The sequence below is a fragment of the Procambarus clarkii genome, chromosome 27 (assembly GCF_040958095.1).
Source record: "Procambarus clarkii isolate CNS0578487 chromosome 27, FALCON_Pclarkii_2.0, whole genome shotgun sequence".
NCBI classification, from domain to species: domain Eukaryota; kingdom Metazoa; phylum Arthropoda; class Malacostraca; order Decapoda; family Cambaridae; genus Procambarus; species Procambarus clarkii.
In genome coordinates this window covers 32,180,538-32,203,033 of record NC_091176.1, presented here as the reverse complement: position 1 = coordinate 32,203,033, position 22,496 = coordinate 32,180,538, and positions in this window count along the sequence as shown.

The following is a 22,496-nucleotide window of genomic DNA, read 5'->3' as shown; positions in this document are numbered from 1 at the left end:
TCAAACTGCAAATATGTACAGAGAGCCAGAATTTGCCTCCAAAATATGGTACAAGTGTCGAATTTGGGATGTTTGGGATACTATGAAAACTGCAGGGGGGGGGAGGGCAAAATGTGACCCATCGCTGCTCTCAGAAATTTGCATATTTTCGGTATAAAATTCGTAATTTCAAACGGCGAATACATGTAAAGAGCCAGAATTTGGCTCCAAAATATATCTCAAGCGTCGAATTTGGGATGTTTGGGATATTTTAAAAACTGCAGGGGGGGTTTGGGCAAAATGTGATCCTTCGATGCTTTCAGTATTTGGCATATTTTCGGTAAAAAAAAGTCCTAATTGCAAACTGCGAATACGGGCTGAGAGCCAGAACTTGGCTCCAACAATCCAGCTCAAGCGTCGAATTTGGGATGTTTCGGATATTTCGAAAACTGCAGGGGTGGATTTGGGCAAAATGAGACCCATCGCTGCTCTCAGTAATTGGCATATTTTCGGTATAAAAAGTTCGTAATTTCAAACTGCGAATACGTTCACAGAGCCAGAATTTGGCTCCAAAATATAGCTTAAGCGTCGAATTTAGAGTGTTTGGGATATTTTGAAACTGCAGGGTGGGTTCAGGCAAATTGTGACTCATCGCCGCTCTCAGTAATTGGCATATTTTCTATATAAAAGAGTAGTAATTTCAAACTGCGAATACTTCAAAAGAGCCAGAATTTGGCTCCAAAATATAGCACAAGTGTCGAATATGGGATGTTTGTGATATTTTGAAAACTGCAGAAGGGGGATTGGGGGGTTGGGCAAAATGTGACCCATCGCCGCTCCCAGTAATTGGCATATATTCGGTATAGAATTCGTAATTTCAAACTGCAAATACGTGCAAAGAGACATAAGTAGGCTCGAAAATATTGCGCAAGGGTCGAATTTGGGATGTTTGATATATTTTGAAAACTACAGGGGGGATTTGGGCAAAATGTGACCCATCGCCGCTTTCAGTAATTGGCATATTTTCGGCATACAAATTCGTAATTTCGAACTGCGAATAAATGCAGAGAGCCAGAATTAGGCTCCAAAATATGGCTCAAGCGTCGAATTTGGGATGTTTGAAATATTTGGAGAACTGCAGGGGGGGGGGGGGGGTCGGCAAAATGTGACCAATCGCTGCTCTCAGTAATTTGCATATTTTCGGTATAAAAAGTGGTAATTTCAAACGGCGAATACGTGCAGAGAGCCAGAATTTGGCTCCTACATATGGCTCAAGCGTCGAAATTAGGAAGTTTGGGATATTTTGAAAACTGCAGTGAGTGTTTGGGCAAAATGTGATCCATCGATGCCTATAGTAATTGGCATATTTTCTGTATAAAAAGTCGTATTTCAAAACTGCGAATACAAGCAGAGAGTCAGAATTTGGCTCCAAAATATGGCTCATGGGTCGAATTTGGGATGTTTGGGATATTTTGAAAACTGCAGGGGGGTTTGTGCAAAATGTGACCCATCGCTGCTCTCAGTAATTGGCATATTTTCGGTATAAAAAGTCGTAATTTCAAAATTTCGAATATTTATACCGAAAATATGAAAATTACTGAGAGAAGCGATGGGTCACATTTGCCCAAACCCTCCCTGCAGTTTTCAAAATATCCCAAACATCCCAAATTCGACGCTTGTACTATATTTTGGAGCCAAATTCAAGCTCTCTGCACGTATTCGCAGTTTGAAATTACGTCTTTTTATACCGAAAATATGCCAATTACTGAGAGCGGCGATGGGTCCATTTTGCCCAAACCCCCCTGCAGTTTTCAAAATATCCCAAACATCACAAATTCTACCCTTGAGCTGTATTTTGGAGCCAAATTCTTTCTCTCTGCATATATTCGCAGTTTGAAATTGCGACTTTTTATACCGAAAATATGCCAATTACTGAGAGCGGCGATGGATCATATTTTGCCCAAAACCTCCCTGCAGTTTCCAAAATATCCCGAAAATCCCAAATACGACCCTTGAGCCATATTTTGGAGCCAAATTCTGGCTCTATGCACGTATTTGCAGATTGAAATTACGAATTTTATACCGAAAATATGCCAATTAGTGAGAGCAGCGAAGGATCACATTTTGCCCAAATCCCCCCTGCAGTATTCATAATATCCCAAACATCCCAAATTCGACGCCAGAACCATTTTTGGGAACCAAATTCTGGCTCTCTGCACGTATTCGCAGTTTGAAATTACGAATTTTTATACCGAAAATATGCCAATAACTGAGAGAGGCGATGGGTTACATTTTACACAAACCTCCCCTGCAGTTTTCCAAATATCCCAAACATCCCAAATTCGGGCTTTGAGCCATATTTGGAGCCAAATTCTGGTTCTCTGCATTATGCGAAAATTTTATCGTATATATATGAATCAATACCCATGGACTGAAAATTCACAAAAACGTGGAAAACGGCAAAATATTGCCTAATTCGATGATTTTTTGTTTAAATCACATGAAGGAAAAGGGGATGATAAACGTCAAAATATTGCTAAATTCGATGATTTTCCGTACGAAACAAAACGCAAGAAAACTTGCTTAAAATGCAATATTATGCGAAATTCTGTGATTTCAAGGCCAAATCACATATCGTGATACTACATGAAATAGTATCGAGATATATTGTAAAAATGAATATATTTACGTAATATCAAACTACATGAAAAACGTGAAAAAAGTCACTATATAACCATATTTGAGGATTTTAACTTCAAATCATAGAGCGGGGTTTCGTATTATTTAGATCCAAGAAAACACATATGACAATGTTGTTTCCAATACAAATGATAAAAAACAATGTGTTTTCATTAGAATTAACTATAATGTTCTTGATTTTCAGTTTATATTAACGATGGAAGATGTACACGTAAAACCGCTCTAATCCGGCTGAAACGTCGATATATGCAATAAAAACCGAACTTCTCCCCTTTTCAACATCTTACTCAGTATTTTAACGAGAAACAAATAGATGATTGAAAATGAAGTATTTAAGGTTATTATCTATTCAATTATGTGTTTGCATCATTTTTATCATATATATATGAATTAATACCCATGGACTAAAAATTCACAAAAACGTGGAAAACGGCAAAATATTGCCTAATTCGATGATATTTTGTTTAAATCACATGAAGGAAAAGGGGATGATAAACGTCAAAATATTGCTAAATTCGATGATTTTCCGTACGAAACAAAATGCAAGAAAACTTGCTTAAAATGCAATATTATGCGAAATTCTGAGATTTCAAGGCCAAATCACATATCGTGATAGTACATGAAATAGTATCGAAATATTGGTAAAAATGAATATATTTACGTAATATCAAACTACATGAAAAACGTGAAAAAAGTCAATATTATTCCAAATTTGAGGATTTTAACTTCGCATCATAGAGCGAGGTTTCGTATTATTTAGATCCAAGAAAAGACATATTACAATGTTGTTTCCAATACAAATGATAAAAATCAATGTGTTTTCATTAGAATGAACTAAAATGTTCCTGATTTTTCGTTTATATTACCGATGGAAGATGTACACGTAAAACCGCTCTATTCCGGCTGAATCGTCGATATATGCAATAAAAACCATACTTCTCCCCTATTCAATATCTTACTCACTATTTCAACGAGAAACAATTAGATGATTGAAAATGATGTATTAAAGTTTATTATATAATCAATTATGTGTTTGTATCATTTTTATCGTATATTTAATGAATTATTACCAATAAACTGGAAATTCTCAAAAACGTGGAAAAACAGCAAAATATCTTATTTATATAATTCGATGATATTTTGTTTATATCACATAAAGGAAAAGGGGATGATAAACGCCAAAATATTACTAAATTCGATGATTTTTAGTACGAAACAAAATGCAAGAAAACTTGCTTAAAATGCAATATTATGCGAAATTCTGAGATTTGAAGGCCAAATCACATATCGTTATATTACATGAAATAGTATCGAAATATTGGTAAAAATGAATATATTTACGTAATATCAAACTACATGAAAAATGTGAAAAAATTCAATATTATTCCAAATATGAGCATTTTAACTTCGAATCATAGAGCGAGGTTTCGTATTATTTAGATCCAAGAAAAGACATATGACAATGTTGTTTCCAATAAAAATGATAAAAATCAATGTGTTTTCATTAGAATGAACTAAAATGTTCCTGATTTTTTGTTTATATTACCGATGGAAAATGTACACATAAAACCGCTCTATTCTGGCTGAATCGTCGATATATGCAATAAAAACCGAACTTCTCCCCTTTTCTATATCTTACTCAGTATTTCAACGAGAAACAAATAGATGATTGAAAATGAAGTATTTAAGGTTATTTCATACACATAATCATTTATGTGTTTGTATCATTTTTATCCTATATTTAATGAATTAATAACAATAAAATGAATATTCACAAAAACGTGGAAAAACAGCAAAAAAAATTCCAAAATTTTCTATATACAATTTTTTCCAAAATATGGCTCAAGGCTCGAATTTGGGATAATTGGGATATTTGGAAAACTGACAGGGAGGCTTTGGGCAAAAATTGACCCATCGCAGCTCTCAGTAATTGACATGTTTTCGGTATAAAATTCGTAATTTTAAACTGCGAATATGTACAGAGAGAGAGAATTTGGCTCCAAAATATGGCTCAATCGTCGAATTTGGGATGTTCAGAATATTTTGAAAACTGCAGGGGGGGGTTTGGGCAAAATGTGATCCATCGGTGCTCACAGAAATTTGCATATTTTCGGTATAAATAGTCGATATTTCAAACAGCGAATACATGTAGAGAGCGAGAATTTGGCTCCAAAATATTGCTGAGGCGTCGAATTTGGGATGTTTGGGATATTTTGAGAATTGCATAGAGGGTTTGGACAAAATGTTATCCATTGCTGATCTCAGTAATTGGCATATTATTGGTATAAAAAGTCGAAATTTTAAACTGCAAATACGTGCAGAAAGGCAGAATTTGGCTCCAAAATATGGCTCATGGGTCGAACTTGGGATGTTTGGGATATTTTGAAAACTGCAGGGGTGGTTTGGGCAAAATGTGACCCATCGCTGCTCTCAGTAATTGGCATATTTTCAGTATAAAACGTCGTAATTTCAAACTGCGAATACGTGCAGAAAGCCAGAATTTGGCTCCAAAATATAGCTCAAGGGTCTTATTTGGGATGTTGGGATTATTTTGAAAACTTCAGGGGGGGTTTGGGAAAAATGTGACCCATCGGCCGCTCATTAATTGGCATATTTTCGGTGTATAAAGTCGTAATTTCAAACTGCGAATACATGCAGAAAGCCAGAATTTGGCTCCAAAATATGGCTCAAGGGTTGAATTTGGAATGTTTGGGATATTTTGAAAACTCAAGGGTTGAATTTGGAATGTTTGGGATATTTTGAAAACTGCGGGGGGGGGGGGGCAAATGTGACCCATCGCTGGTCTCAGTAATTGGAATATTTTCGGTGTAAAAAGTCGTAATTTCAAACTGGGAATACGTGCAAATAGCCAGAATTTGGCTCCAAAATATGACTCAAGGCTCAAATTTGGGATAATTGGGATATTTTGAAAACTGCCGGGGAGGCTTTGGGCAAAAATTGACCGATCGCTGCTCTCAGTAATTGACATGTTTTTGGTATAAAATTCGGTATTTCAAACTGCAAATATGTATAGAGAGCCAGAATTTGCCTCCAAAATATGGCACAAGTGTCGAATTTGGGTTGTTTGGGATACTATCAAAACTGCAGGGGGGGGGGGGCAAAATGTGACCCATCGCTGCTCTCAGAAATTTGCATATTTTCGGTATAAAATTCGTAATTTCAAACGGCGAATACGTGTAAAGAGCTAGAATTTGGATCCAAAATATATCTCAAGCGTCGAATTTGGGATGTTTGGGATATTTTAAAAACTGCAGGAGGGGTTTGGGCAAAATGTGATCCTTCGAAGTTTGGGCAAAATGTGATCCATCGCCGCTTTCAGTAACTGGAATGTTTTTGGTATAAAAACTCGTAATTTCAAACTGCGAATACATGCCGAGAGCGAGAATTTGGTTCCAAAATATGGCTCAAGGGTCGAGTTTGGGATGTTTGAGATATTTTGAAAACTGCAGGGGGGGGGGCAAATGTAACCCAGCAAACACAAATCATCTAGGCAACGTTCGCCTAGCTCTTCCCATAGGTGTGGGAATGATTTGCATTGAGAATGGTGCAGGAGAGCCTTTGAGAAACTTTTACTCAAAAAATCCAAACACAAAGGTTTTATTTTAAATTGTTTTTCTACAATTATTTTGTTCCAAATGTAAAACAAATAGTTTTTACATGTTTAAATATAAAATTTATGGTGTTTTTTTGTAAAATTCATTAATAAATTGTGAATGATATATATTGGCTGAGTGAAACCTTTAAAATCCATTTAGTTATAATATGAACAGAAAAAAGTAGTTTTCCAAATTTTCTAAAAATCGCTCTTTTTAACACAATTTGACTCCTTATGCATTCCACTAAACACTATATCATGTTTAAATATATAATTTATGTATTGTTCCCTTAAATAATTTATATAAATTATATAAGTTGCTGGAAAGTGGTGTGAAAGAATCTGAAAACTTTTTGTTGTGTTATAATTGGAATGTTCTTATTAACTATGTCTCAAGTTCACAGTTTATCAGACAAGAAGATTAACATTCGTCAACTCTTAAAATCTTATATGTTATCTTGCTGGTGCAAAATGGGTGAATCTTTAGGAACAGCTAGTATCTATATATCACAAATGGTGTTTTCCCTAACTCAAACAATGTAGGGTTTATTATTCTACACATATTTCTAATGACTCTTAGATGTTTACATTCTCTGAAGTATAATTGTGAAGGCTGTGTCCATCACTCTCAACACAGATTCTTAAACTCCTCTCTGCAGGTTCAACTATGTAATTAGTTTCCATTTTGAATCTCCATGGACATTTGTATCCAAAATGAAACCAATGTGGTTTCCTTCAGTGCCTTCAGCCAGCACATTTGCTCATTCATTTCCACAGATTCCAACATGGTAGGGGATTTACAGAAATTTGTATATTCATATTGTTATATATTAAAAATATGAATGCAGTTCAATATGATAAGACAAATACATGAGTTTATGATAAATTCGTTTTCTGTGATATACCATTGATATGCTCTTTTTTTCTTTAAACGGCAGACTAAACTAAAGTGCTCACATCAACAGATTTGATGTATAAATGGTCAACGCTCAACAGAGTTAGTATAAATGTATTAGTATAAATCTTACTTGTCTCATTGTTAATTCACATTCAATGTCAACTTGTGGTTTTGATGTGGCACGTTTGGCCAAGTCATCCGCCACCTCATTGAGCACTATTCCAACATGAGATGGAACAGTTCAATATGAGTTAGTTAGTTTAGTTCATTTATTATGCACCCCATACCCATCTTGTGGGCGGTTGTGGAAAGGGTTACAGAGGCACACAATGGGCTCAGGGACTGAACCGCACAATTCATTTAGCTAAGCAAGTTACAATCTTGATGAGCTAGTTACAAAATTCAATATAAGTCATCACATCAACAATGGGTTCGAGATCGACCTCAAGTACAGGTTCTAAATTAAGCAACTGACATATGTGGAGAGCTACTATCAAAATTTATATGTTTGTCCTGCACACCGCCCCCCATCCAGTGGGCAGCGGTGGATAGGTTACAATCACTTAGTTGTTATCTACAGTTAGCAAACTGGGGATATTTGGCTAAAATTTCTGGTAGCAGATCATTTTGAATGAAATATTGACACATCGCTGGAACATTGGTTATAGAATTGTCTCTAAATTCATGTATCTTTTCGCACTCCATCACATAGTGACGGAGGGTGTGCGAATAATTTTGTTGACACAGTTTACATTTGGTCAGGTCTACATCAGCAGATAATGAGAACTCCCAGAGATACTTGTAACCGAGTCTAAGCCGAGCAGTAGTAACATCTAGAAGTTTGCTGATTTTATTGGATGATCCATAGATGTGTGGCTCCTCTTGTATGATAGTATGATGATAGATGGAATTACTAGTTCCAGTTTCTAGGCAGGCGATGAGTACTCACAATAACCTTAATTAAGCGTCAAAACAAAAATGTGTATACTCTTTTTACTCTCCTGACCTTAGTTCTCGAGCTATGTATTTCATTTTGGTACGAACGTGTTCGCAATAACATTCTCTAGAAGAACATCAGCAAAAACGGTCACCAAAAGTTATATGAATACCAGCACCCAATAAATACCTACGTAGATGACTCGCCGTGAGTGCCCAAGAGCAACAAAATGTTTTTACTCTTGGGATTGTTATCACTTCCACACTTGTCCTACAGCGTTAATTTTGGTATCAATGTACTCGCAATGACATTCCCAACACGGTGATATGAATATAAACGTAGAATAATGGTCGCTGCCCACCCGCAAGAGTGTGGGAAGTGGCGGAACTGTTACCCAGTATTGGTGACAAGACGACACATGGGCGATACAGAGCTTTGAAAGTTTATAATTATTTCACTGTCCTGACATTATTATTGTATGTACGTCATTCATTTTTGTGCCAATGTTTTCGCAATAGAATGTTCTATGAGCCCGTAGGTAAAAAAGAGCAACAAAGCGTAAGATAGAATAGCACCATATATAAAACAACGCTGGTACATATCAGTGAGCGTCAAACACACACGAAATGTGTGTGTTTGATGGTGGTCAAACGATGTTTGATCAGGTGATGTCCTGATCCGCCTAATTAAAGTATGAATTATGTTGAGAAAAAATAAGAAAAAAGGGAAAAAACAGGGGTGGGAGAAACATGACAGAAAAAGAGTAAAAATACAATTTGGTCAACAAAACAGCATTGTTTAAAATAAAAGATATGGATTGACATTTTGGGGGTTAGGTTGGTAGGTTACATTGAGTTAATTAGGTAGTACTTAGTGTTTATCTGTTATAGATAGGAGCTGCCTGGTATGGGCCAATAGGCCTTCTGCAGTTACCTTTGTTTTTATGTTTTTGCCCTGTAACCTAAATGGTTAGAGAGGCACATATATGGGCTTAGGGACTGAACCCCACACTACATTTAGCTAAGCTGGTTACAATCTTGATGATATAGTTACAAAATTCTGTATAAGTCGTCACATTATCAATGGGTTCGAGATCAACCACAATTTCCTGAATGGATATAACAAAGGGGATATTAATAGGGTATTAAAATTGTCAACACATGATAGAACACGAAACAATGGGTATAAATTGGATAAGTTTAGATTTAGGAAAGACTTTGGTAAATACAGGGTCAGTAACAGGGTTGTTGATTTGTGGAATTTTTCTTAACTTATAAATTTATCTTAATTTATCTTAAACTGGTTGGGAGAGGTACAGTTTTTAACATAATTGGGAAGGTCATTCCACATTCGAGGTCTCTTGATTTGTAAAGCATTTCTAGTTTGACTAAGTCGTACTCTTGGAATATCAAATAGGTATTTGTTTCTGGTGTGGTGCTCATGGGATCTGTTACAACCTTCTAGGAAGCTTTTAAGGTCAGGATTGACATTACAGTGCAGCGTTTTATATATATAAAATACACATGAGAGTATATGCAGGGGCTTAATATCCAACATATTCAGAGATTTGAGTAAGGGGTCCATATATACTGCCCAGTTGCCTGAAATGCTATATGCCTACTCTAGTGGCTTTAGGTATTGTATGCACTAGCTCTATCTATAAATCCAACATTATGTTTGTAAATCAACTATGTATGTACTTTCCTGAATAAAATTGACTTTACTGTACACTTATATTCTCTGTGGATTTGTTATCCCCTATCGTTTGGGAGAAAAAAAATGACTAATACGTTCGGCGAATGACTTTGACTTCAACTTCACTTTGACTTCGTTCATGTCATCGTATTTTCCGTAATATATAAAGGTTATGAAAATGCAATTATATTATTGTGTGCAAATAAGTTTGAAATTACATGTACCCTAAAAATAGTAAAATAAAGAATAAGAATAATTAAATAATTGTTGTAGTAAATTGTCACACGTTCATCATACGCAAACGAACACACAGTTTGGAGCGTCAGTACAAGACCGCCGCCATTTTAAAACACAGCTTCGAATGTAAGTAATGTTTTTCTCGTACTAACACTGTGTTATACAATAGATTTGGTCTTGAATTCACAAATTTAGTTGTTACATCTGACAGAGTATGTTAGACGGTGTAATGCTGGTCCATGTTAACGTATTTGTGGGCTTGGTTGGTTTAAATGTGGAGGCGAGGCCTGGCAGTGCTGGTGTATGTGGAGGCGAGGCGAGGCCTGGCAGTGCTGGTGTATGTGGAGGCAAGGCCTGGCTGTGCTGGTGAGTATGTGGAGGCGAGGCCTGGCAGTGCTGGTGTATGTGGAGGCGAGGCCTGGCAGTGCTGGTGTATGTGGAGGCGAGGCCTGGCTGTGCTAGTGTGTATGTGGAGGCGAGGCCTGGCTGTGCTAGTGTGAATGTGGAGGCGAGGCCTGGCTGTGCTAGTGTGTATGTGGAGGCGAGGCCTGGCTGTGCTGGTGTATGTGGAGGCGAGGCCTGGCTGTGCTAGTGTGTATGTGGAGGCGAGGCCTGGCTGTGCTAGTGTGTATGTGGAGGCGAGGCCTGGCTGTGCTGGTGTATGTGGAGGCGAGGCCTGGCTGTGCTAGTGTGAATGTGGAGGCGAGGCCTGGCTGTGCTAGTGTGTATGTGGAGGCGAGGCCTGGCTGTGCTAGTGTGTATGTGGAGGCGAGGCATGTACAACACTCCCCAACAGGAAGAAAACCCACTGGGTTCTAGGCTAGGTTAGGCTTATCTGTAATAATTGAATTAAGCCTAGCAAAGCCTAGAACCTAGCAAAGCCTAGAAATTGGGTTTGTCTTCCGAATGCACCATATCAGTAAATCTTTTAATAATCTTTTAAAAATAGTAAATGCCACTATTTTTGCAAAATTATTACGAGATCTATTATTCTAATAAGGGTTTGATAAAATACAGTAGACTGCCTACTGGTTTTACCTGTAATAAGGTTTGATACAGATGATTATCCGTTCCAGGGGATTAAATAGCCATTCTATGGCCCCAGGGTTTTCTCAAATTTTCTTTCATAGCCGGTCTATGGCCCCTGGGTTTTACGAACTTTTTTTTCCCAAGCCGGTCTATGGCCCCTGGGTTTTACGAACTTTTTTTTCCCAAGCCGGTCTATGGTGTGTATGTTAAATAAACCAAATTTTTCACTTTTGACAATTGAGCACCTGCTACATCTAGATTCTAGGGAGGAAAGGAATATAATATAATATCTAATATATCTATCTGTGTGAAATAGATTAAATCCATTTATTTGATATTCAGCTAATAGTTCTGTATTTTCTACATTCATCCATGTTTTGGTAAGTGCAATAATATGTATTGTTTCATTGCAGATTAGAGATTCAAGATAGTTCTAGATTTCCGAAGTACTGAAATGCGCGCCATACAGGCTTGGTGGATCTAGGTGCAAGGTAAAATTATTTACATTTACTTGTTTTGTATTTATATGCATATATGCATTTATATGCATTATTCTATAGAATAATAGATCTCGTAATAATTTTGCAAAAATAGTGGCATTTACTATTTTTAAAAGATTATTAAAAAATTTACTGATATGGTGCATTCGGAAGACAAACCCAATTTTTCACTTTTGACAATTGAGCTCGGGTGCAGGGGGGGGGGTGGATTGTGTAAAAGCCTGGTTTGTGCCTCGGAGAGGCTATGGGATCCAGTAAGATCGTCCTTCCTTTCCTCCCTAGAATCTGGGTGTAGCAGGTGCTCAATTGTCAAAAGTGAAAAATTGGGTTTGTCTTCCGAATGCACCATATCAGTAAATTTTTTAATAATCTTTTAAAAATAGTAAATGCCACTATTTTTGCAAAATTATTACGAGTTCTATTATTCTAATAAGGGTTTGATAAAATACAGTAGACTGCCTACTGGTTTTACCTGTAATAAGGTTTGATACAGATGATTATCCGTTCAAGGGGATTAAATAGCCGTTCTATGGCCCCAGGGTTTTCTCAAATTTTCTTTCATAGCCGGTCTATGGCCCCTGGGTTTTACGAACTTTTTTTTCCCAAGCCGGTCTATGGCCCCTGGGTTTTACGAACTTTTTTTCCCAAGCCGGTCTATGGCGTGTATGTTAAATAAACCAAATTTTTTCACTTTTGACAATTGAGCACCTGCTACATCCAGATTCTAGGGAAGAAAGGAAGGACGATCTTACTGGATCCCATAGCCTCTCCGAGGCACAAACCAGGCTTGTACACAACCCTCCCCCTGCACCCGAGCTATGTCAACAGGTCGTTCTTTCTCTTCGCCCTTACATTATCACACACAGAGATCACAATAACGTGATGCATCAAATGAACAAATCCACAAGGGCCGTGACGAGGATTTGAACCTGCGTCCGGGAGCATCCCAGACACTGCCTAAATCGACTGAGCTACAACAGGGTAAAAGGATCCAGTAAGTTCAGTAGAAGTTTGGTTTCAACCCTTTTACCCTGTCGTAGCTCAGTCGATTAAGGCAGTGTCTGGGATGCTCCCGGACACAGGTTTGAATCCTCATCACGGCCCTTGTGGATTTGTTCATTTGATGCATCACGTTATTGTGATCTGTGTGTGATGATGTAAGGGCGAAGAGGGAGAACGGCCTGTTGACATAGCTCGGGTGCAGGGGGGGGGGGGTTGTGTAAAAGCCTGGTTTGTGCCTCGGAGAGGCTATGGGATCCAGTAAGTTCAGTAGAACTTCGGTTTCAACCCTTTTACCCTGTTGTAGCTCAGTCGATTAAGGCAGTGTCTGGGGTGCTCCCGGACGCAGGTTCGAATCCTCGTCACGGCCCTTGTGGATTTGTTCATTTGATGCATCACGTTATTGTGATCTGTGTGTGTAATTCTTCACTTGCTACAGCAACAGGAATGTGTGTGTATGTATTTGTGTTGTTGAATATGACCGAAAGTGTAAGATTAATGATTCTAACACAATTCGTCTGAATATTTGTTTTTCTTCACTGTCGAGAGCAGTTAAAAAAATTTACTCGAGTTTATTTTCACACTTTATTTATGGTCCTTAAGTCCCTCTCCTTAATGCTGCTGCTGTTTCTCGCATCTTTGCATCGCTTGTATGTTTGGGGGTTTGGCCTCTTGCTATATATTGATTCCATTTGTGTGTGTTTGGTCTCAGGCCCTCTTGCAATTTCTGTTGAACAAACCCCTTTTCCTAGTTCTGCATCTCTCCTTTGGTACAAATTTTGTTGTGCTTTTATCATATATTTCACAAAACTTGACATACATTTCATTTACTTCATGTCCTATCAGCAAGTGTTTGTCAAATTCTTTAAGGAAAGTTTATCATCCTGATTGCAGATCTCTAGCGCTATTATGTCAACTTCTTGTGGATTCGCAATCATTATTTAATTTACCTTTAGGTGTTCTTTCACCAGCACAGCAACACTGTACCTCTCCCAACCAGTTTAAGATAAAAACTAAGTACTAACTAATTAACTCAATGTAACCTACCTTACCCCCAAAATGTCAACCCATGTCTTCTATTTTAAACAATGCTGTTTTGTTGACCAAATTGTATTTTGGTTTTTTTCTGCAATGTTTCCCCCCCCCCCCCACCACTCTACCACCACATTGAGTTTAGTAGCTCTGTGCACGTCAGGTGCCGTTTAATATACAGACCTACTCCTCCATTTGACCTAGTTTCTCTATCACATCTATATCACTTTGTGCTTTAGGCCTGGTGGAGCTTGGTCCACCAGGCTGTTGTTTGGAGTGGCCCGCAGATCCACATACAGTCTGCATATGATATACAGTCTGTTGATCAATTGAACTACAGTAGTTAGTTTTTATCATCCGAATGCACCAATATGTGTTCATTCTTCCCAGATGAAGGAACTAGGTAATATTCATCATCTGAATGCACCATCTGAAGCTTTAACACACTCATGATACACGAGAGGTTTAAAAAACTTTTAAAACTTTTAAAACTTTTTGACCTATGTATTTAAAAGCAATTCTAAAGTTAAAAAGTGTAGCATAGGCCCCTCGCAGAATGTTCTTAATATGATCCTCAGGTTATAGTTTTCTATCTAAAACCACCCCTAGATCTCTTTCTTGATCAGAATTCTTTATAGATCTCTGTGGCTCGATCATAGAAACTGAGTAAATTCGTTACACTGGACCTTCCAGATCGAATACCACATACGACAGTCTGATATATCATTCAGTACGTCTGCATCTGAAATTGAGCAATACCGGATTTATTATTTGGTTTTATAAATTTTATACTTATAATCTTAACTTATTTCAGAGACCACGAGTAATCTGGGCTTCGAACTCAACAGAAAAGCCTTCCGTAGACCTGCTTCTTTGCTACATAATAGACAAGATTTAGTAAGTATTGATTTATTATGTGTTTGTTTATTTATTTATTTTTTCTTTATATACAAGAAGGTACATTGGGGGAGAGTACAATGACTTGAAGTTATACATTCTTGTAAAGCAACTAGCACTCATAGCGTTTCGGGCAGATCTAAGTATAGACCAAGGAACTTACCATCTTTTTTATTTCTGATGTTAACATTGTGTAACTGTAGATGAATTGCATTTGTTGATTTGCTCCCAAGTAAGATGTTGTAGGTCCTTTCTATGTTTAGTGGGAGTTTGTTGGTTGACATTAATAAGTGGATTTTTTTTAATTTATTGTTTACATCATTATTTAATATGAGTGGGTTGGAGTCTGAGTAGATGAGGTTAGTGTCATCATTATCTCATATCTCAGTGATTTTGTCGTAATGGTCAAGTAGCTGTACTGTACAAGTAGAGGACAAGAGAGATAGCTGTAAGAGGTATTTCAATATCTTCCTGCTCTAAATCCTTGTTGGCCTGGATTGTGGAGGTCATTGGTCTCTATAAAACTAGTAACCTGACTCCTGATCACTCTCAAATAATTTTATTATGTGGGATGTTAGTGCAACTGGTCTATAATTCTTTGCCAATGCTTGTGTTGTGTTGTGTTGTTTTGGTAGTGATGTGCAATGTGTTGTTTTGGTAGTGATTCGTCCAGTTCTGGTAGTAGTGCGGTTGTTGTGTGGTGTAGTACTTGTGTGCTTGTTAATGACTTGTATTCCAGTCTTGTAGGTATCTCCTTTCCCCTACGGGCCAACTGCTTTGTTCTTACCTAGCATTTTGCTTTGTTTGGGTATGAATGTTTGTGTGCCGTATATTTTGCAAAATTTGCCATATATCTCATTATTTACTCCTCTGCCTAGCAACAAGTCTGTCTAATTATACTCATTAACTGTTTTTCAAAGTTCCCCATAGTGTCCTTTATTGAAATCGAGTTCATGAACCGTTTCAATGTTCTTATTTTCTTCTAGATTATATCTTAAAGTATATTTAAATGTTATTGTTATTATTGTTATTAAATGTTATTGTGACATTGCATTGCAATTCAGCTATGTTGTTTACCATACCGTTCATTTCGTGAGTATAAGTATAGATGCCACACTTGTGACAGGTAAAACCATGCCTTTTTTGAAAAACAGCACCGTCTGTTGCACGTAAGAGCAACCCACACTATATTATGTTGCGATATTATTTCAATATTTCCGATTGCATTGATAATTTGAATTTTCATAGATTTCAATTTATTTTCATTTCGATTTAATAATTTTGTGTGACATTGCATTGAAATTGAGCTGTGTTGTTTACCATACTGTTCATTTCATGAGTATAGTTTATTTTTTTATTTTTTTCATTTCATTTTGTTAGCTGTTCTTATTTTTCAGTGATGGGAATATCAGATCATTTGATGTTCCCAATTTTCTGATGGAAGCATCAGACCATTATAGAATGCATCGGATGAGGTAGTTTGGAATGGTGGGGAGGACGAGAGGGGGGTATGGTGGGGAAGACGAGGGGACAGAGGAGAGGGTAATGGTGGGGAGGACGAGGGGACTGGGGAGTTGGGGATGGTGGGGACAGGGGAATGCTGGGGAGGACAAAGGGACAGGTGAATGGGAGATGGTGGGGGAGGAAGAAGGACAGGGGAGGGGAAAATGGTAAGGAGGACGATGGGACAGGGAAGTGGGAATAGTGGGGATGATGTGGGGACGGGGAAGTGGGAAGGACGAGAGGACTGTGGAATGGGGAATGGCAAAGTGAATTATAATTATATATATAAATTAATTCTTATAAATTTCCAGAAGCCTGTATCAACACCCACACTAATGCAACTGAAAGAGATGTTGAGACAAGTATTGCTGATATGTTGAAGAACGCCCCAAACAAACTCGGTGGAAACAGATACAAGGTAAAGTTTGCCAATTTGCTGTAGTCTAATTCAATTTCTTTTTAGTAATCTTTGAGAACATTTATGCTATGAATAAGATAAAATAATGTAACTGATTTTGACTAAATATGTAGATATATTTAATTTTCTGAGCACTAATAATGAAAGAAAACCAAAATAAGAGGTGGCTACTATCTCTAATAATGGGCTGGAATAATGCAGGATATAATAATATATATATATAAATATGACAATGTCAGACCACGGAGGAAGAATGAAACAGGAATTTCCTTAAGTACTTTTGTATATTAAATACATCTTCAGAAGGTCCTTCTGAAGATGTATTTAATATACAAAAGTACTTAAGGAAATTCCTGTTTCATTCTTCCTCCGTGGTCTGACATTGTCACATTCTTAATCACGTGTTTATTTTCGTGATATACACACATATATATAAATATATATATATATATATTTATATATATATATATATTTATTTTTATAAATATATATATGATATATAGATTCTATATAGATTCTATTCTATTATTCTATTCTATTCTATTCTATAGTTTTATATAGATTCTTGTTTTAGTTTTTTTTTCTATAATATGGAAACGGTTTTAATTAATAAATTAAATATTATATAATAAAATAATGTATTATTGAAAACAATTAGTAACAAACAATATTTCATTACAGGGTGGTGAAGCAAGAAGACATGTGCATCACACAGCAGACTTGGATATGACGAATACTGAAAATGGCTAATGTCTATATAGAAGAATCTATATGTGTCAATATATAGACACATATAGATTCCTATATATAACCTATATATATATATATATGTGTATATATATTATAATATATATATATAATATATATATATATATATATATATATATATATATATATATATATATATATATATATATATATATATATATATATATATATATATATATATAGGTTAGGTTTGGTAGGGTTGGGTAGTTATCATATATCTACGTATAACTAGCTTGTTTTACATTTATATATATATTATTTATATATATATATTATATAAAAAGTTTGTGAAGAAGACCTCTGGTGCCAATGTGGGGACCCATAGCCTCGGAGAAGAAAATAAAAAGTATTCAGAGGAGACCTTGTGGTCACTCACTAAACACTAATATTATCTTCTACCACCCCCATTCTTTTGTATGTACACATATATATTTGCTTTATTTGAACTTTGTTACAAAGAGGGAGTTACATATAGGTTACAAAGATGGTTATCATATATATGTTATTTATATAATTATATTATTTATATATAAATATATTATTTATATATAAATATATTATTTATATATAAATATATTATTTATATAATATTATATAATATATTATTTATATATAAATATATTATTTATATATAAATATGTTATTTATATATAAATATATTATTTATATATAAATATGTTATTTATATATAAATATATTATTTATATATAAATATATATATATATATATAATATATAATATATATATAATATATATACTATTACACTACATTCATATATATTACACTAATATATATATATATAATATATAATATATATATAATATATATAATATATAATATATATATAATATATATATATAATATATATATATAATATATATATAATATATATATAATATATATATATATATATATATATATATATATATATATATATATATAATATATATTATATAAATTATTTATATATATATATATATTATTTATATATATATATTATATATATAATTATATAGGTCATATGTTTTTGTATTTTTGCTGATTTGTTAGTAAATAATAAAAGAAATATAAATTATTTGATTTTTTTACCCTTAAATTGGTTTTAATATTTAAATTGAAAACAATAATATAATATAAAAAAATATAAGAAAAATAATAATACATTATAAAATAAAATATAATAAAAATAATATAATATAATATAAAATAATATAATTTAATTTCAAGAAATTTAACTTTAAACACAAAAATGTGAAAAGGGTTCAGATAAGGCTCAAACCTTTCACAAGAGATTCATATTGGTGTATGAATGGATTATGAATGACTCATGTTAGGAGTGTAAAGTTGCCACAACATCTCAAATTAGTGTTAGATACATATGTCTTGGTTATAAGTTTTGGAAACCTATTTAAGTCCACACACAATATCGTATCTGATACGATAAAACAAACGTTTCCAATCCTTTCAAATACTTTCCAGATATGTTGTGGCAACCTAAAATTGTTTGCTGGGTATCACGATATGTGATTTGGCCTTCAAATCTCAGAATTTCGCATAATATTGCATTTTAACCAAGTTTTCTTGCATTTTGTTTAGTACGAAAAATCTTCGAATTTAGCAATATTTTGACGTTTATCATCCCCTTTTCCTTTATATGATTTAAACAAAATATCACCGAGTTAATCAATATTTTGCCATTTTTCCACGTTTATGTGAATTTTCAGTTTATTGTTATTAATTCATTATATATACGATAAAAATGATGCAAACACATAATTGATTAGATAATAACCTTAAATACTTCATTTTCAATCAAATATTTGTTTCTCGTTAAAATACTGAGTAAGATATTGAAAAGGGGAGAAGTTCGGTTTTTATTGCATATATCGACGTTTCAGCCGGATTAGAGCGGTTTTACGTGTACATCTTCCATTAGTAATATAAACGGAAAATCAGGAACATTTTAGTTAATTCTAATGAAAACACATTGGTTTTATCATTTGTATTGGAAACAACATTGTCATATGTCTTTTCTTGGATCTTAATAATACGAAACCTCGCTCTATGATATGAAGTTAAAATCCTCAAATATGGTAAAATAGTGACTTTTTTCACGTTTTTCATGTAGTTTGATATTACATAAATATATTTATTTTTACCAATATTTCGATACTATTTCATGTAGTATCACGATATGTGATTTGGCCTTCAAATTTCAGAATTTCGCATAATATTGCATTTTAAGAGAGTTTTCTTGCATTTTGTTTCGTACGAAAAATCATCGAATTTAGCAATATTTTTACGTTTATGTTTATATTCCTTTTCCTCTATGTGATTTAAACAAAATTCCATCGAATTAGGCAATATTTTGCCGTTTTTCCACGTTTTTGTGAATTTTCAGTTTATGGGTATTAATTCATTATATATACGATAAAAATGATGCAAACACATAATTGATTAGATAATAACCTTAAATACTTAATTTTCAATCATCTATTTGTTTCTTGTTAAAATACTGAGTAAGATATTAAAAAGGGGAGAAGTTCTGTTTTTATTGCATATATCGACGTTTCAGCCAGAATAGAGATGTTTTCGTGTACATCTTCCATAGGTAATATAAACGGAAAATCAGGTACATTTGAGTTAATTCTAGTGAAAACACATTGATTTTTATTATTTGTATTGGAAACAACATTGTCATATGTCTTTTCGTGGATCTAAATAATACGAAACCTCGCTCTATGATTTGTAGTTAAAATCCTCATATATGGTAAAATAGTGACTTTTTTCACGTTTTTCATGTAGTGTGATTTTACGTAAATATATTCGTTTTTACCAATATTTCGATACTGTTTCAAGTTGTATCACGATATGTGATTTGGCCATCATATATCAGAATTTCGCATAATATTGCATTTTAAGCAAGTTTTCTTGCATTTTGTTTCGTACGAAAAATCATCGAAATTAGCAATATTTTGACGTTTATCATCCCCTTTTACTTTATGTGATTTAAACAAAATATCATCGAATTAGGATATATTTTGCCATTTTTCCACGTTTTTGTGAATTTTCAGTTTATTGTTATTAATTCATTAAATATACGATAAAAATGATGCAAACACATAATTGATTAGAAATTAACCTTAAATACTTCATTTTCAATCAACCATTTGTTTCTCGTTAAAATACTGTGTAGGATATTGAAAAGGGGAGAAGTTCGGTTTTTATTGCATATATTGACGTTTCAGCCGGATTAGAGCGGTTTTACGTGTACATCTTCCATCGTTAATATTAACGGAAAATCAGGAACATTTTAGTTAATTCTAATGAAAACACATTGTTTTTTATCATTTGTATTGGAAACAACATTGTCATATGTCTTTTCTTGGATCTAAATAATACGAAACCTCGCTCTATGATTTGAAGTTAATATCCTCAAATATGGTTAAATAGTGACTTTTTCAAGTTTTACATGTAGTTTGATATTACGTAAATATATTCATTTTTACCAATATTTTGATACTATTTCATGTAGTATCACGATATGTGATTTGGCCTTCAAATCATAGAATTTCGCATAATATTGCATTTTAAGCAAGTTTTCTTGCATTTTGTTTCGTACGAAAAATCATCGAATTTAGCAATATTTTGACGTTTATCATCCCCTTTTTCCTTTATGTGATTTAAACAAAATATCATCGAATTAGGCAATATTTTGCCGTTTTTCCACGTTTTTGTGAATTTTCAGTTTATTGTTATTAATTCATTATATATAAGATAAAAACGATGCAAACACATAATTGATTAGAAATTAACCTTAAATACTTCTTTTTCAATCAACCATTTGTTTCACGTTTAAATACTGAGTAGGATATTGAAAAGGGGAGAAGTTCGGTTTTTATTGCATATATCGACGTTTCAGCCAGAATAGAGATGTTTTCGTGTACATCTTCCATAGGTAATATAAACGGAAAATCAGGTACATTTGAGTTAATTCTAGTGAAAACACATTGATTTTTATTATTTGTATTGGAAACAACATTGTCATATGTATTTTCGTGGATCTAAATAATACGAAACCTCGCTCTATGATTTGAAGTTAAAATCCTCATATATGGTAAAATAGTGACTTTTTTCACGTTTTTCATGTAGTGTGATATTACGTAAATATATTCATTTTACCAATATTTTGATACTATTTCATGTAGTATCACGATATGTGATTTGGCCTTCAAATAATAGAATTTCGCATAATATTGCATTTTAAGCAAGTTTTCTTGCATTTTGTTTCGTACGAAAAATCATCGAAATTAGCAATATTTTGACGTTTATCATCCCCTTTTACTTTATGTGATTTAAACAAAATATCATCGAATTAGGATATATTTTGCCATTTTTCCACGTTTTTGTGAATTTTCAGTTTATTGTTATTAATTCATTAAATATACGATAAAAATGATGCAAACACATAATTGATTAGAAATTAACCTTAAATACTTCATTTTCAATCAACCATTTGTTTCTCGTTAAAATACTGTGTAGGATATTGAAAAGGGGAGAAGTTCGGTTTTTATTGCATATATTGACGTTTCAGCCGGATTAGAGCGGTTTTACGTATACATCTTCCATCGTTAATATTAACGGAAAATCAGGAACATTTTAGTTAATTCTAATGAAAACACATTGTTTTTTATCATTTGTATTGGAAACAACATTGTCATATGTCTTTTCTTGGATCTAAATAATACGAAACCTCGCTCTATGATTTGAAGTTAATATCCTCAAATATGGTTAAATAGTGACTTTTTCAAGTTTTACATGTAGTTTGATATTACGTAAATATATTCATTTTTACCAATATTTTGATACTATTTCATGTAGTATCACGATATGTGATTTGGCCTTCAAATCATAGAATTTCGCATAATATTGCATTTTAAGCAAGTTTTCTTGCATTTTGTTTCGTACGAAAAATCATCGAATTTAGCAATATTTTGACGTTTATCATCCCCTTTTCCTTTATGTGATTTAAACAAAATATCATCGAATTAGGCAATATTTTGCCGTTTTTCCACGTTTTTGTGAATTTTCAGTTTATTGTTATTAATTCATTATATATACGATAAAAACGATGCAAACACATAATTGATTAGAAATTAACCTTAAATACTTCTTTTTCAATCAACCATTTGTTTCTCGTTAAAATACTGAGTAGGATATTGAAAAGGGGAGAAGTTCGGTTTTTATTGCATATATCGACGTTTCAGCCAGAATAGAGATGTTTTCG